We start from the raw sequence: 15,466 nt of genomic DNA, 5'->3' as shown, positions 1-15,466 counted from the left end.
TTCGCCCTCACGAGTTTTTATATCTGATAAAACAAATAGTAAGTGTAAATTAAATAGTAAGTGTAAAATTCGACCTCTAACGAAAGACTTAAGAACATTGAATTCTATTTATCGATCAGTACAGCGTACTTCGACTGTTGCAGCCTTATGTGGGGTAACTGCTCAAAAAAGCGTGTTCTTTTGTCGAACTCCGAGATGTTTAACTACAACATCCGAAGAAGCAAGTTTGACATGCACTTGTCCAAACCTAAAGGCCGGCACACACTAGGCGATAAGTCGTTGCGACACATCGCGAGAACAAGTCGCCGCAACAATTCGCCTTGTGTGACACGGTTAATTTCATGAAAGCAGTTTGAATTTGTGCGACTTATCGCAGCGACAAAATTAGCGAAAGCAGCGTTTTCGCATCGTGTGTACACTTCCGGCAACAAGTTGGGACAAAATATAAATGAACCAACGAGAGAGCGTCATATGGTCAGCCATATTGAATTAGAAATTAAACTTGTTCACATTCCCCTTCATACGAGATCACTGCGTGTGCACCGAACAGGCGTCGTGTCGGAGCAACTTGTTTTGCGAGTAGTACACACAAAGCAACTTGTCGCCTAGTCACTTATGTCCAGGTTTGCACGCAAATGCGAAAATTGCGAATTCTCCGATTTTTGCGAAAATTGCGACTCTTGTCGGGGACTTGTGTTCTCTACCTATTCAGTGTTTTGCGATTTTTGTGATTTTAACGGTTTTTGGGAAAATTGCGAATTTTGCGAAAAATCGCAAAAATCGCAGGACACTGAAAAGCTTGGAACACTAGTCCCGATAACAGTGGCGATTTTTACTATTTTTGCGAAAATTGCGAGTTTTGCAAAGAATCGTTAAAATCGCAAAAAATCGCAAAAAATCGCTACTGTTGTCGGGGACTTGTGTTCTCCAGCTTTCAGCGTTCTGCGATTAGGACACTGAAAAGCTACAGAACACTAGTCCCTGACAGGAGTCGCCTTTTTTTGCGAATTTAACGATTTTTGCGAAAATTGCGAGTTTTGCGAAAAATCGCAAAAATCCAAACCTGGACGTACCTCCGGCAAGTGTGTCCCGGCCTTAAGCAAAACTAGTTAAAAGGATATTTTGCTTGTCGAAGGGCAACAGCATGGGATGCACTTCCAAGTGACATTTGAGATTAATTTCAAAGCGCTTTTTTGAGGAAGGACCAACCCGATAGTTATAGATTAGGTTTTTTTGTAAAATTATGTTGTTATTGTTATCAATAATTATTATTTTCTATAATAAAGTACTCAAATTTTGGTTTTAGCAATTTAGTCTGTGTAACATACATGTAGGTAACATTAGTATTGTTTAAAATTTTAGCATTTTTTATAACTAGTTATACATATATGTAAGATTAGATAGGTGTAACACAGCTCATTTAGAAACCAATATTGTATGTTGAAATTACTATCCTGTAGGAGTAAAGTCAATCAATGCATGCGTGCGTTTGTTCATTCAATGTTGTCTGAGCGCATTATTTGTCCAGCGGGGCTTATATCGCACAGAAAATTAAAAATTTCAGTAACTTCAAGTGCGCGTAAGAAAGTGAGGATTCAATATTAAAAAAAAAAACATTGCGAAAATGAATTCTTGAAAGATATGAAAATCTACCAAAAACATAACAAGTTAAAGGGTTAGGGGGCACTTTAAGAATGGTGATGGCATCATCAAGCTAAGGCAGGCCAAATTACAATAAAGGAAACTTAAAGCTTGTTTAATTTGTTTTCCTTGTTTTTTTACCTGGCTTTTTGAGTACAAAAATGCTTCTTTTTTAAGGAACAAGCAGGTGCCTGGAGAATATGGAGCTTTCACGCGTTTTTGAAACGCGCACGGCAACCGGAAGAGAAAATTTCGCGTGCCAGGACAGTGGTGTCTCCCAGATTTTTATACCAATCATCTCTAATGGAAAAAAGATACTTAGCAATGTCAATGTGGTTGTGTAAAGACAAGTTACAAGTGAAAACAGCTGACTTCCGTCTTGCGTGAGTGACGGAGCGCGACTGAAGCTGTTGATTCAGGAAGAACATACAGTAATATAAAAAATTCACATCGTTTATTGAAGTTAAGTTCTTTGAGAAGCCCCACTAGCATCGAATAGGGAAACAAGCAAGTTTTGAAGAAGTTCTGCCATAAGACAAATGAATGTTGCGCTTTAAGGTGGACAACTGATGATATGGTCGGCTTAGGTTAGAAGGTTGTTCCGCCGTGTTTTCGCAATTTGAACATACCGTGGGCTTTGTAATTTCACATGACACCCAAAATGCCCAAAGAAGTAGAACGGAACATTGCAATAACCACTTGAAACTGTTGAACAACATAAAAGAAATACAGCAAAAGGAACAAGAAGCAGGATGGACTCAAATGGAAAAGACTGAGACGGATTGCATTGGGGTAATCTTAAACCGAAAAAGGTCGGCCCGACGTTTTTTCATGTTTATAGCAAATCACCTGGAAAAAGGTCGCTTTGCTCACAATCATGTGTGTGATGAAACAATAATTTTATCAGTAAAGGAATTCCACAAAACCATTTTCGAGTTTTAAACACGTGATGAACTAAAAAATTTCAGTTAACACCCTAAAATAACATTACACAGTCTCTTTTGGAGGCTTCAGTAGAACATAATCAAAGGGAGGAAAGAAGGTAAAACACAACTTTGTTTATTTAATAAATTTCAAACATTATTTCTTTTACGTAAACTTGACTATGTACAATAAACAAATTTTGATTATGATCATCAGAGGAATATTTGATTATAATCAAGATGCTCAAGAAACCAGGCCTTTGTTTTTCAAAATAAATCACTATCCAGTGAATACACACTAGCAAAACAAATTGAGTTATCCAGTGGTTTCCTGATTCCGGATTCCAGTTTTCCAGCTTTCAGTGCTGCCCCAAGTAAATGTGAGAGTGTTTAGTACATCGTACCATTTTCTACCCTGCTTGACAATGAAGGTATGACATTCATCTCTATGCTATACTCTTTCATCTCTTTTAAAAAATAAACAACAATATAAACTCTGACCCTGTTCTTCTCAAGTCAAAACGCGCATCTGCTTTGGCTAGCTCAGGTACTTTATGTCCTGGGATTCCTTTGTTTCGACTCCCCTGTCTCCTCATAATGAGTCAACGATTGTTTACTCGAAGCATTGGGGCTGACTCTTTCAGCAAGTGCCATATTCAGGGTGTACTTACTATGACTCGTGGGATACAACATTCGTGAGGAAAACCGCTGAACAGGTCAACCGGACCGCTCCTGACAATTAATTGATCTCAAGTTTAAAATAATTTTTAAACGAAACATGTACACCTGAACTCATAAAAGAAATAAGACCATAGCAAAATCCCAAACATAACCTCTTTTTTTTTTTCTAAATATCTTAGAATCTTCTTAATATCCCAGGAGCTTCTAAATATCTAAAAAAAAAAAATCCTGATATTTGTAGCTAGGCCTACATTCCTCTTTTTGTGACCCTCTCAGTCCTATGGTACGCTTTCATACAACGACCAAAATCGTGCAAGACAAAAGAACCATTGTTATTCAGACTACGAATTTCTGACTAGGTATTGTTATAATACGTGACTGCATTGGTTTTGCTGGCCCTTTCGTTTCATAGACATTAATTATTTGATATGAGGTATATGAAAGACAATCCCAGTATTAAGAAGGGATTTATCACAGGAGAAACACTTCGTCTTCTGATAAGATACCCCCTTGAAGAAAACTTAGAATCACAACAAATGAGGTTTTCAATATCAATTACTCGACCGAGCTATGTTCAGTTCCAGAACTTATCACAACTACAATGGCTGAGATCAGGAGCCCGTCACCCGGAGCGTGCAACTTCCATACAGCGTCTGTGAAACGGCGTTTTCACAACTAAGGTTATTTTTAGATACGCCTTTCCCGCGAATTAGTTTTCAAAAGCCAATAAGAAGCGGTGCATAATTAATAATAAACTGTTAATGCGTAACTACTTGTGACAACCCATACGCGTTACAAACAAAGATGCATGGCGGATGCATGCGAGGAATCTTCTTCTGATTGCTCTGACAGTATTTCACTCAGATCTTGATGCGGACGTAACCGGATACAGTAATTTTTGGCGGGAAAGGCGTATCTAAAAATAACCTTACTTGTGAAAACGCCGTTGCACGAAAATAGCTAAGTTGCACGTTCCGGGTGATGGGCTCCTGCTGAGATCAATTTCGCATCAAGGAAAGAGGCCTTAAAACCAAAATCTAAGACATCAACCATACTGTTACTACATATCAACCGACTACATCGTGGCCCAAAAATATTCTTATAAAACATATAAAACATCATTGGTACTTCATTTCAGACAACGTTAAACTCTCAAATTTTTTACCAACCCTGTGCATTGTCACTTGTATTGTCACTTATTGGAAGAGCAAATCGCTCAAAGACTTTCTTCTAGTCAGAGCCAACAACTCTCCCCAAGTCAACAAAAACAACAGAAACAGGAGTTATATGTGGTACGCAGTGACAGCATTACAATCAGACCGTCTTAAATTGCTTTATCTGTCTTTCCTTTAACCAAAGCAGATGGGTGCAATCAGTGGGTGAGTAAACTGACTCATGTTATATTTCACAGAAGGTCATTGGAGGATAAGGAGGACATATAAACAGAGCACCTTCATGTGGTAGCACAAGGTAGGCAAACAGGTGTTATGATCAGAGTCAGCAATTCCATCAACAATTATGTGCTGCTGTCTTCCTATTTCAAAGTAATAATTGCAGTCCACTGAGCCACAGCTTTATCGTGGAAAAAAATTGTTGAATATTTTTTCCGACAAGACCTGAATTTGATCGTTACCTCAAGAAACAGTATTCACAATTGCATGTTACAAGACAAGTTAAATGAAAACGAAATCGACAAGCATGCATACTTGCGTATTCTATAGGAAAATTCATCACCTGACGAGGGAATTCCACGTTAAATTTCACGCGAAAAACCCGGATATATCGCACGAATCGCGAAGCGATGAGTGTGATGTATCGGTTTTTTAAAGAGTTACTCGAATTGGACTTTAATTTAAAATACATCGTCTATTGTTAACGTGAGTTTTTGGGAGGCAAAACGGAGTAAACGGTGTGTTTTTTCAACACAGAACTGCTGTTGCTACCGTTGGGATTATAACTTTTGACTGAAAATCAATGGAAACATTTACTGGCCTCTAGTTTATCTTCTGTGCACTCTACCACTGAAACCTGCTGTTCCTGGGTCGCTGAAGAACTTGTGTTTTTTTCAACACTTTGGCGATAGACTGGTGCAGATTTGTCGTATTCTGTGGAGGGGGACAGGGGGGAGAGAGCCCTGGAGAATAGGGGCTGGAGGGGTACGGGAGGCGGGGGAGGAAAGGGCGGGATGCGGTAGTTCTTAGTGTGCGGGAAGCGGGAAAGAAAGGCAAAACGCTACTTGTTGTAATTTATTAAGTAATGATTCGTGTAAGGTGGATAGCAATTTCCTTTGTTATGCGGCAACGGGGCTTTCCCCACATAGGAATGTTATCATTTTTACACAAAGAATGCATAAACCTACAGGAAGGCAGTTAACGCAATAAAATTCATTTACAGCCCACTTTGAAAGGGTCTTTTTTTGTGTTAAAAGATTTTGACCAATCACAAGAGTTGAAAACAAAAGCCAAGATACGTTTACAATTTTACATGTTCCCCACATACGATTTCTGTGAAATTCATTTAAACTGAGACCAGATGAAAGATGGAAGATGGTTGGAAAGTAAGGATGAATATAATACTGCTTTATGATGTTTTTGTTAACTTTTGCTGTTTAAGCCAATCAGAAGTAAGTACAGACAATAGAAAAGTTATCACCTTTTTGCATACCAATTGAATTCCAACATGTTCGTTGCCGTTGTTGCTATCGTTCTTATCTGGACCGTTTCTTAATGCGTTACAACACATTAAAAAACAAGAGCACAAATGATATCTAGCTTGCATTACCCCCTTCTGAGCAATCAAGCAAACAAAAATTCACGCTTTTGTTGAAAAATATGTCTACTTCCAGTGAAATTGTAAACCCTTTCACGGGTGGTTACATCATTGTCGTGTAACTGCTGCAAGACGGCAAAGCGTAGACTTGCCACATGTCAACCTCACAAGAATCCAAGAAGAAAATGTTTTGGCGAGCGAATCGTGATTTTAATCGTACGCGAAGTGGATAAGCGAGCGAGGAAGTCGCGAGAGGTCGACTTTCTCTTGCTTGCAAGGTTTTCATTTGCGTTCCGCGCCAAAAAGGCGATGACGTCATTCGCAAGTCCTGCACTTGATGGTGCAATCCGATGAAAACAATCGAAAGTGTTTGTTTCTACGAAATAAAAGGAGGAAATTTGTTGACTTTGGGCTAAAGGTATCAGAAACAAAGACGAAATAAAACGAAGGCTTATTTCAATCTTGAGTCGCCGGGGTGTTCAGGGGATTCGATCGAACCCCCTAAATTGAAACACCTAGTGACATAAACTTGTAAAAATATAAAATAGATACAATTACATCTTAAATAAGAAGGCTAATTCACTGCTGTTCAATGTAGCTGAAACGCTATCTGATTAATAAACAAATGAGTACCGGTATTTGAATATTTTGGTTCGCTGCGAATGTGGTTCTTTTTCACCAGGCCTGTGATTCAGACATTTTCCCTAACATTAACTGCTTCCTGCGAATTGTTTGCGCTACGCTACTCACTACAAAAAGCCCGTCACCTTCGATGCTGTAGTTCAGCGTTTTGCGGAAAGATACCCCGAAGAATGCTTCTTATGGATCCCGTCTTTGATGAAACAAAGTTTGAAAAAGGTTTAAATGCAGCATACTTTTATCATAGTTTTATAAATGAAAATTTGATCCCAAGTCCATAACCTTTTATATTTTTTTCTCAATGCGCCAGCAGGCGGAATTCTGCGAATCCTGCAATCTGCTTGGCCCTGGGAGCGGGCCGAATTTTTCTATATCTTGCCGGCCAACCCGGGCGGAATCCTAGCCCTGGTTGCATAACCTTGTGTAATGACCTTAATTTCTATTTTTTGACACCGAATCCGTTTACATACAAAAGTAAATGTTTCAAAACAGATTTCTTAGTAGACAAGAGGCCTGAAAATTGAATTCAAACGAGATGCTTCCGTGAAGCATACACTGGGTTGCCTGTGGTACGTGCTACAGAAAATCAGAAGGCACTGAATTGTGTGGTATTGAAATACAGCTTTCCAGTCTCTAAAAAATAACAAATAAAAGAGAAGCGAGAAACATTGGCTTCTGGGCTGACATGTTGATAATTTTCAAGTTCCCTCACAACTTCTTTGCACCACAAGTGTGCCCTCTGAGCATCTGACAGCTTTGTAATACTAAAATGCACTGAAGTTTTACCTTGTTCAGCGGGGTTAGTGTTAGGATGGGCGACCAAAACCATAAACCCCTCATGAAAAACAGAAGCATCTGACCGAAAATACTATTAACGCTAACAAATTGGAACTCAGCAAGGTACAGATTTTGTTAGCTTGCTTTATGCAAAACAAATATTGATGAAAAAGCAAATAACTTTTGATACACAGTTTTTAGAAAGAGTAGAAGGAAGTTTCCGGGACGGTCGATCGAGAATAAAATATTTACGACATGAAAATAACGTTAATTTTGAACCGTGAATATAGAATATAAAAGGATACGATCAGCGAAAAATATTTTGGGAGATTTTTGCTACGTTCAAGTAAATTGCAAAATCGAAAGTGACATGGCCGGAATTCAGCGGGCGCTGTGATTAAGTTACCACGGCATGTTTACTCGCCAAACAGTGAAGCATCTGTGTCAAATGATGGAAAGATACCGGGCTTTTGTAAGTTTCTTTTTCTGTCAAGTGTTATAAGGTTTGACAATGAAATGAGCGAAGTCAAAAAAAAAGATCACAATCGCCCAACTCTTGTTTATGCAAAGTAAAAATTTACTCTCCAAGACGCGTACGACGTTATTTATCACCAGGTAATTCCATCATTTTGGAAATAGCAGCTACTTTATTATTCATCTGCGTCACAAGTTTTCACTGATTTTGGGGCTCATTTTGTTGAAACTCAAGCACGCTTCCAACAGGCCTGTGAACCCTTTCTGATTACAGAGCCATACTAAAAAACTTCTCCCATATCACATTTCAACCTTAAGCTCGAAAATTCAATACACAACATTATATTATAATTCACAAAGGCAGAAAATACCACAGAATTATTTTCCAGCGAAAAATTTATTGAAACAAGCAACGTATTTGCTTTTAGAGGCGAAAACCTCTTCCTATTTCATTGCGTGCGTGAAGACAAGAAACTCAATCGTGTCAAATTACCATGTACTTCAGGTAAATACAGCTCACTTTGATTTCGTCTCGACGGGCGATAGATTATTGTCGAAGTCCAGTACTCGTCGCTTTTGAGATTCCTGCCTAGTTTATCCAACTGACTTTCCATTATTGAGCTCCATAAGGGTATATTTTGTTTAAGGATCCACTAAAACGCCATTTGCGTTACATGACTTTCGACGCCATTGCTAAGTTAATGATTGTACCGTGTCCACCAGAGAAATCTACGCAGTTCCACTAACCTCTCGATCCTAAGAAAATACGCGCAGAAGGCTCTATGCACAAAGACACCACTTACCAGGGGAGTGACAGGCAAGACTTTTACCGACACGGAAAAAAAAAAATACAAATAACTCGACTCGACCTCGACTGGGTTTGCCATAGGCAACCCAGTAGTAAAAATGTTTCTCTTTGAAACGTTCAGTTTGTAAGTCGCGTACTGCATTTGCTATCAAACGCGGTGCGAGTCAAGACTTAAAAGAGTGACTTTAGAAAGGAAAAGAGAGAGAAAAGAAAAAAAGGTATTTACCAGATAATGGTCGGTCCGTATAGCGAAAAACTGTGATCTCGGCCTTGGAAAGCTCCCCTCCGCCTGCAGCCTCACGCAGCATTTTCAGGACCTCGATCACAGTTTTTCACTACAAGGACCTCCCAGTTGGCAAATAACATTATATCATTTTGCACAATTCCGTTATATCTTAATGGCAAAATATGGAATTTTAACTTTAAAAAACGAGAAATTAAAACACGCTGACTTTGCCTCAGAATGCCGGAAATCGCGTTTCCGAGGACTAAAAATTCCAAAATTTCCCAGGGGTCCCCAACAGGCGCGCTGCCTGGGGCGGCACCTTTAATCGGACCCCATTTTGTGAAAACCTGGACTCGCCCCAGGAAACGTGTATCTATCAGAACACGAGACAATAGACCATTTTACAGTTGTGTGTTTAGTTACCTGGCCTATGAATGAAAGTGAGGCTCGAGTTGACCTTGTTTTGATAGAAAAGCTTACTGCTTTTCTTTTGCAAGTTCTTACTAATTAGCATGACAAAAACATCATTAACATGAGAAAAGGAGGGAGATCTGTATGATAACAAGGTCAACACCAGCCTCACTTTCATTTAAAGGCCTGGGCCCGGTTGTTCAAAATCCGATTAACGCTAATACCGAGATTAACAATTAACCAAGGAGTTTATTTCTCTACGCCCAAATGCTGATTAACGCTGATATTCAGCAAAACTTAACATTAGAGGAAGTCAATCTTCAAAAACAAAAATAAGAAAAACAACTTTCACCAAAAAGTTTAAAACATGAAACAAAAGTTTGGACTAATCCTGGATTAAAGTTAATCAGCATTCGAACAACCGGGCCCAGGTAACTAACCACACAACTCAATCTCGACTCCAGAGCTCTTCTCTTGACTGAGGGAGAGACGATCTCTGGGGAACCCTGAAACAAAGTGTCTTCTCGTTGGTTTTCGTGAAGAACAATCAAAAGCGTCTCTAATTGGTGCATTTGTGTTAGCACGAGGAGTGAGCAGTCGCCGTAAGGTTTAAATAGCCAATTCTTGGCTATAAGAACCCTACGGCGCATGGTCTCCTACATAGAGTTTCCCAGAGCCTTGGGTCGAACCGAGACTCTGGTGATGGGAATGGTTCACAACTGTAAAGAGCTCTATTCAGAACTGCAAGTTGCAACAATTGAGACCGTCATCACTTAAGAATTACGTATCTAAATGACCAAGATGTGTTTTGCATCTCCGAATTTATAGGGGACGGGAGCAGGACTAAAAAGGGCGGGAGCCGGGAGATAAAGGTACGGGAAGTGGGAGAGCAAGGTACGGGAGGTGGGAGGTTTTGAACCCCCCTCATTGAATACTGCAGCATTCGCCTAAATGCCTGGCTTCATCTTTGGAAACTCTGTGAAATTCAAAGAAACTTTTACCATCTCACCCCAAGCTCACGGAGAATCGTTGTTGCGTTACATAAATTTTATATGTTTTTTTTGTGGCGAATTTAGGCCCGTTTTAAATGCCGCATTTTACATGTGCCGAATCAAATCCAAATTAGCGAAAACAATAGAACTTCTCATTTGCATTAGATTCGCCACATGTAAAATGCGACGTTTAAAACGAGCCTTAGCGATCGTTATTTAGGGCTTTAAAATAAAGTAACAGAATATCTTACCTTGCCTCCTTGTCTTATTTACGGTGTGTTCTTAGCATTTCTGGCCGTTTCAGCGTGATTCTGGGGAGTGTTTGTTCTACCGTTGCTCTCTCATAATTATATAAGATTCCCCAAGGTTGGTTACTTGCTGGCGGCGGTCTCGCATATCCGCCGAAGTAAATCAGTCGTACATTCTCTCCGAACGCTCAGGTCACTTCCAGATTTAGCCCAGTGCACGTTAAAACCCTCCTCCAACTAACATTGTCTCTATCGGACAAAACAGCTGCGGTGAGGGAATTTCGGCTTGCTAATCTAACGACTCCCTTCCATCAAGGACTGTCGACAATGCTCTGCCACAAAGTTTCATGCACGGCCGTTGGAAAACACCTTACCGACCAGGCCCAAGGTTCAACTTTGTTACACACCAAGGTGGGCGACGATGTCAGTGACTGATACACTGTAACCAAACTGAATGTTTATGTTTTGTTTGCGAAACATCTTTCATGCGTCAGCATTTCCCTGAGCTTCGTCCGTTTGTGCGTGACAGCTGAGTACTTTCCCGAGAAGGGACTCACGTTGTACCTGACTAAAGCCTCGTCGCTCACCCTGTGTGTAACAAATTTGAATCTTGGGTCCGATCGGTAAGGTGTTTTCCCGCACGGAACATCCGAATCAAGCATGTCGCCAAGGGCCAAGTCAGCCCATTTTGGCGATTTTCAATTCCTTTCCGTGATGGTTTGTCTGATATGACGATTGAAATATGTGGCAGCACTATCATCCTTGGTCTCAGTGGAATTTCGGGTCGATTTGAGCTTTTTGGAACAATTTACAGCAGTTTGTGTTTCCGAGTGCTTCATCGGAGTTTTCAACCTTGAAGATAATGTACCAGTCAAATTGAAGCTTAAACATCCCCCCCCCGGACATTTGAATTTTTGTTCAAATGCGCCTCCTCCCCCCCCCCCCCCCCCCCCCCCCGGCCAAAAAGCTGTTCAAATGCCTCATCATAGGTCCATTTCAAGTGATCAAATGCCCCCACCCCCAGGAAAATTACCAGATTACTGTTATAACTTTTCAGTAGCTTCTATTATTCTTCTGAAGCTGTGTATGTAAACATCACGGCGAAAAAAGTAGCGTTCACCCGCTAGGAAAACGATCGGTGAATATTGCAAAATGCGGCATTTTTCGAACATTTGCTTGCGTTTTCCGATCGTAAAATCCAAGGTTTTCTGTTTGTTTTCCAGCCGGTGAACTCGAGTTTTCGTTCCATTATCCGACAGTTTTCCATCAGGGTGAACAACAGGAAAACAAGCCGTTTTCCAGGTGTTTACCGCCTGGTTAACGCTGTGAAAACAGATTGTTTTTCGTTGTTTTACTGGCGTTTTCCAGTCACAAAACAGCGTGTTAACTGGTGTTTACTGGAGTTTTCTCTCATTGTCCTGGTGTTCACCGCGCGGTGAACGCTGTGAAAACAGATTGTTTCCAATTGTTTACCGGCGTTTTCCAGTCGCAAAACAGCGTGTTAACTGGAGTTTACTCGGAGTTTTCTCTCATTGCCCTGGTGTTCACCGCGAGGTTAACGCACGCTAACAGGTTGTTTTCCATTGTTTACTGGTGTTTTCCAGTTTCAAAACAAGGCGTTCAGTGGAGTTTTCAGCGAGTTTTCTTGCATTTTCGCGAACAGTGAATGCACGGAGAACACCAAAAAACCGCTTATTCTTCAGCGTTCACTAGTTGGTTAACGCTTAAAAACAAGGTGTTTGCCTTGAGGGAAAACGCGGTGTTGTCACACGAATGCACCTATTTTTCTGCATTTGCGGCTTCTCCTTTTCGCTGGTATTTTACATGCACTTTCAAATCAGTTGGGTGAGTTCGTAGCTGTGACACTACTTTCACAATGAAATTCAAATGATTCAATGTTGTTGGCAGAAGAACTTGACTCCCTCCCTGATTATGTCCCCAGAAATAAAATATGAGATACATGTATACCTTACACTGTTTTATTACCAATGACTCAAACAGGCACTTGCCTATTTCTATTATGTACAACAATACCAAAACATTTATTTATACTATATACAAATTGATAGCTACACTCTTTTAACACATGATAGTGTTTTCTTGGTGCAAGCTAGCTTAAAATATTAAGTAACAAATTATATGGAGATGTTTTCCTATCACTGGTACAAATACTGTACCCTGCATACACATTTTATCATTATTATCATGAAAGTAAAAAAAGGTGAACAAGGATGTCAGCCAAATGTTTTGAATGTGTGAACTGCACGACAAAAGAACAAAAAGGCACAGAACAGTGTAACCTCAATATAATTGTACTGTACCAAAATGCCTATTATAAAACATACTAGTCTCTATGTGGGATTGTATAATTATTATACAGTCCCAGGTAGTAAACACAACACACTACCATTAATTCAATTTGCTGTGGACTCATAGGTGCAGCCTAGTTTGATTACTGTCACAGTGATGACTGAGGGTGCGTTCGATTGGAAAAAGATCTCACTAATTGATCCTGACAACGATTTCCCACAATTGAAATCCGTGACAAAATCTGTTTTATGTTGTGTTGGATTGGAAATCCGAAAGATCCAGATTTTAAGATCTAAATCTGGATTTCCCAATCGAAAGCACCCTAATATCACCCTTGATAAAAATACAGACTTACGAAAAAATATTTACAATTTAATGGCCCAGAAAAGTTTCTCTGGGACTTCATTATGTCTTCTGTCGCCGGGACGGCCAACCCTCCTGTTTACACACTGCCTCCTCTGCTGGTTTGACAGTCTTTCTTTGCGGCACAAGTCCAAACCATGAAAGAAAGTGGATACCTCCTCTGCTCTCCAGACAAGAGGCCTTGTAACCAGTGTGTCTTGCTCTTCATCTGATTCATTGGATGAAATCAGGTAGGAATGCAGAGCTTAAAAGTTCTCCAGTTACTGTGGAACAAAGAAATTTTGTCAATAAACTTTGGTCTGTATAAAGACTGAGGTAATACAAAGCCACACGAAATGTATGAGAGAATTGTTCTTAGTGGTGAAAGCCATCATGACTACATGTGTTGCTTAAAGTAACATACTGGGGTACAACAAGCATTCTCCAAATTGAAGAACTGAAGGATCATACTGTGCATTGAAACTGATTTTTTTTTGGCCATACTTTTCTGATTCTAAGGAATCCGAATGTAACATAAAATACTTCTCAAGCAAGCTGCTGGTGTACATAAAACTACTTTTACTACATTGTGTATGCACCAAATCATTACTGGTATTTTAGAAAAATCAACAGTGATTATGAATTGACCTCTTGCTCTCCAAACAGGATGAAGACATGATACCAAATGGTTCTCATTAACCATTATTTTACTCTGTTTACTTTTTTGAAACAGCAGGCAAGTGAAATCTCACCCTTTTGGTTCTTTGCCTTCTTTTCTGCTCCTGCTGGTACTGCTCATATGTACTGCTGTCCATCTGTTTCCTCTTCTTTTTGTTGGAGGCAAAGTTTCAGAAATGGCATCTAAAAAATCAAAAGTTTAATCACAGCTTAAACATTGTAGCTACAAATATTACTACATAATATAGAGGAGGATATTACAACGTACATGGCTGTGCAGAGATATGACATTTCTCATCGAGTGTTGAAAAATATTTCACGAGTGAGTGCAGCAACACAAGTGAAATATTTTTCAACACGAGAAGAGGAATTTCGTCTCTCCAAGTAGCCATGTAATATTTTATTTATCATAACATAAACACCAATGAAACACTAAATCATTTCACAAAAGGCATCGAAAGGCCCAATTTTCATGTGTAACCACAGCCACAGTAATCTTTTCATGTGTGAAGATATCATGTTTTTGCACGAAAGCTCACTTGGTATTTGTTTTCATTCATTCCACTTTATTATTACATATCAGACTCTGGTAAATGAGAGCAGCCAAAGCCGGCGGCTTAAATGGCATATGGTCAGCAGACAGAATTTGAAGAATTTACATTCATAAAAGAAGGCATTAACTATAATTATTACAATACTACTTAAACAACTAATTATGATTACTAAATTTACAAGCACACAAGATAATATAATCCAATAAATCACATAAATAAGTACTCCTAGAACAATTGTTTGACCCATAAAGTATACAAAATTGGGGACAGGAGACCAGATTAAACTACATTGTTTATAAAATTAAATACTGAACAGGCCATACTTAACACTTAATTATTAAATAATGACTACAAAAAACTAGAGACACTCAGCAGTGTAATCCTGTAAAGCATACAGCATACAGCATACAGTATTTCATTGGTATTTATATAACAAGTTATAGTATGCAACAAAAAATTCAATGTGACCACTGTCAGGTACCACTTAAGTTGCAATTTGTACACATGCACCAAAAAAGAGCAATTTTAAATTTAAGCTTGACTAGTTCTTGACTAAGGGAATATTTACTACTTCTGGTGAAGTACTGTCACATACAAATATACAATGTACTCCAACTAGAAGAAAACAAATAGTACTTTGCTTCTGTTTCTTCTCGTTCTTTTGTTGCTACTTCATGGACTTACCCATTCTCAAAAATATTTTGTAATGTGAAACATCAATATTGAGAAAAAATGTGGTACTTCCTAATGAGAAGCTTCATATTTATGTATATATTTATGTGGTACTTCCTAATGAGAAGCTTCATATTTATGTACCACCCATCACCTTATTATCCAGTTTCCACTCCTTTATCTGCCAAGTGTGTATTAGTGTATTGAAGAACCTTAAAGATGATCTCAATCAAGTGTATTACTTATTTAAGTGTGTTATGTCTTTCCTCAGATAAATTAGAATATATAAACTCAAAACACAATTCATCCATCTGGACAAAT

At 39.2% G+C, this 15,466-nt stretch overlaps 2 protein-coding genes and 1 long non-coding RNA gene across 3 annotated transcripts in view; all 3 read right to left on the bottom strand.

Annotated features, from left to right (window-relative positions):
- Positions 1-15,466, bottom strand: part of LOC138023238 (single-stranded DNA-binding protein 2-like) — a 278,648-nt gene that overhangs the window by 109,402 nt on the left and 153,780 nt on the right. The window lies entirely within an intron of this gene.
- Positions 1-15,466, bottom strand: part of LOC138024639 (uncharacterized) — a 145,969-nt gene that overhangs the window by 9,868 nt on the left and 120,635 nt on the right. The gene's annotated exons all lie outside the window — the stretch shown is intronic.
- The window catches only part of LOC138024110 (uncharacterized), a 3,912-nt gene continuing 1,000 nt past the window's right edge, over positions 12,555-15,466 (bottom strand). The window contains exons 3-4 of the long non-coding RNA XR_011126901.1: positions 13,994-14,102; positions 12,555-13,525 (exon numbers count right to left, since the gene is read on the bottom strand). This is a non-coding gene — a long non-coding RNA (uncharacterized lncRNA). The remainder of the gene's footprint in view (positions 13,526-13,993; positions 14,103-15,466) is intronic.

This window comes from Montipora capricornis, chromosome 11 (genome assembly GCF_036669925.1).
Source record: "Montipora capricornis isolate CH-2021 chromosome 11, ASM3666992v2, whole genome shotgun sequence".
Classification (NCBI taxonomy): domain Eukaryota; kingdom Metazoa; phylum Cnidaria; class Anthozoa; order Scleractinia; family Acroporidae; genus Montipora; species Montipora capricornis.
Note: the sequence above shows the minus strand (reverse complement) of the source record. Positions and strands in the feature narration are given on the sequence as shown.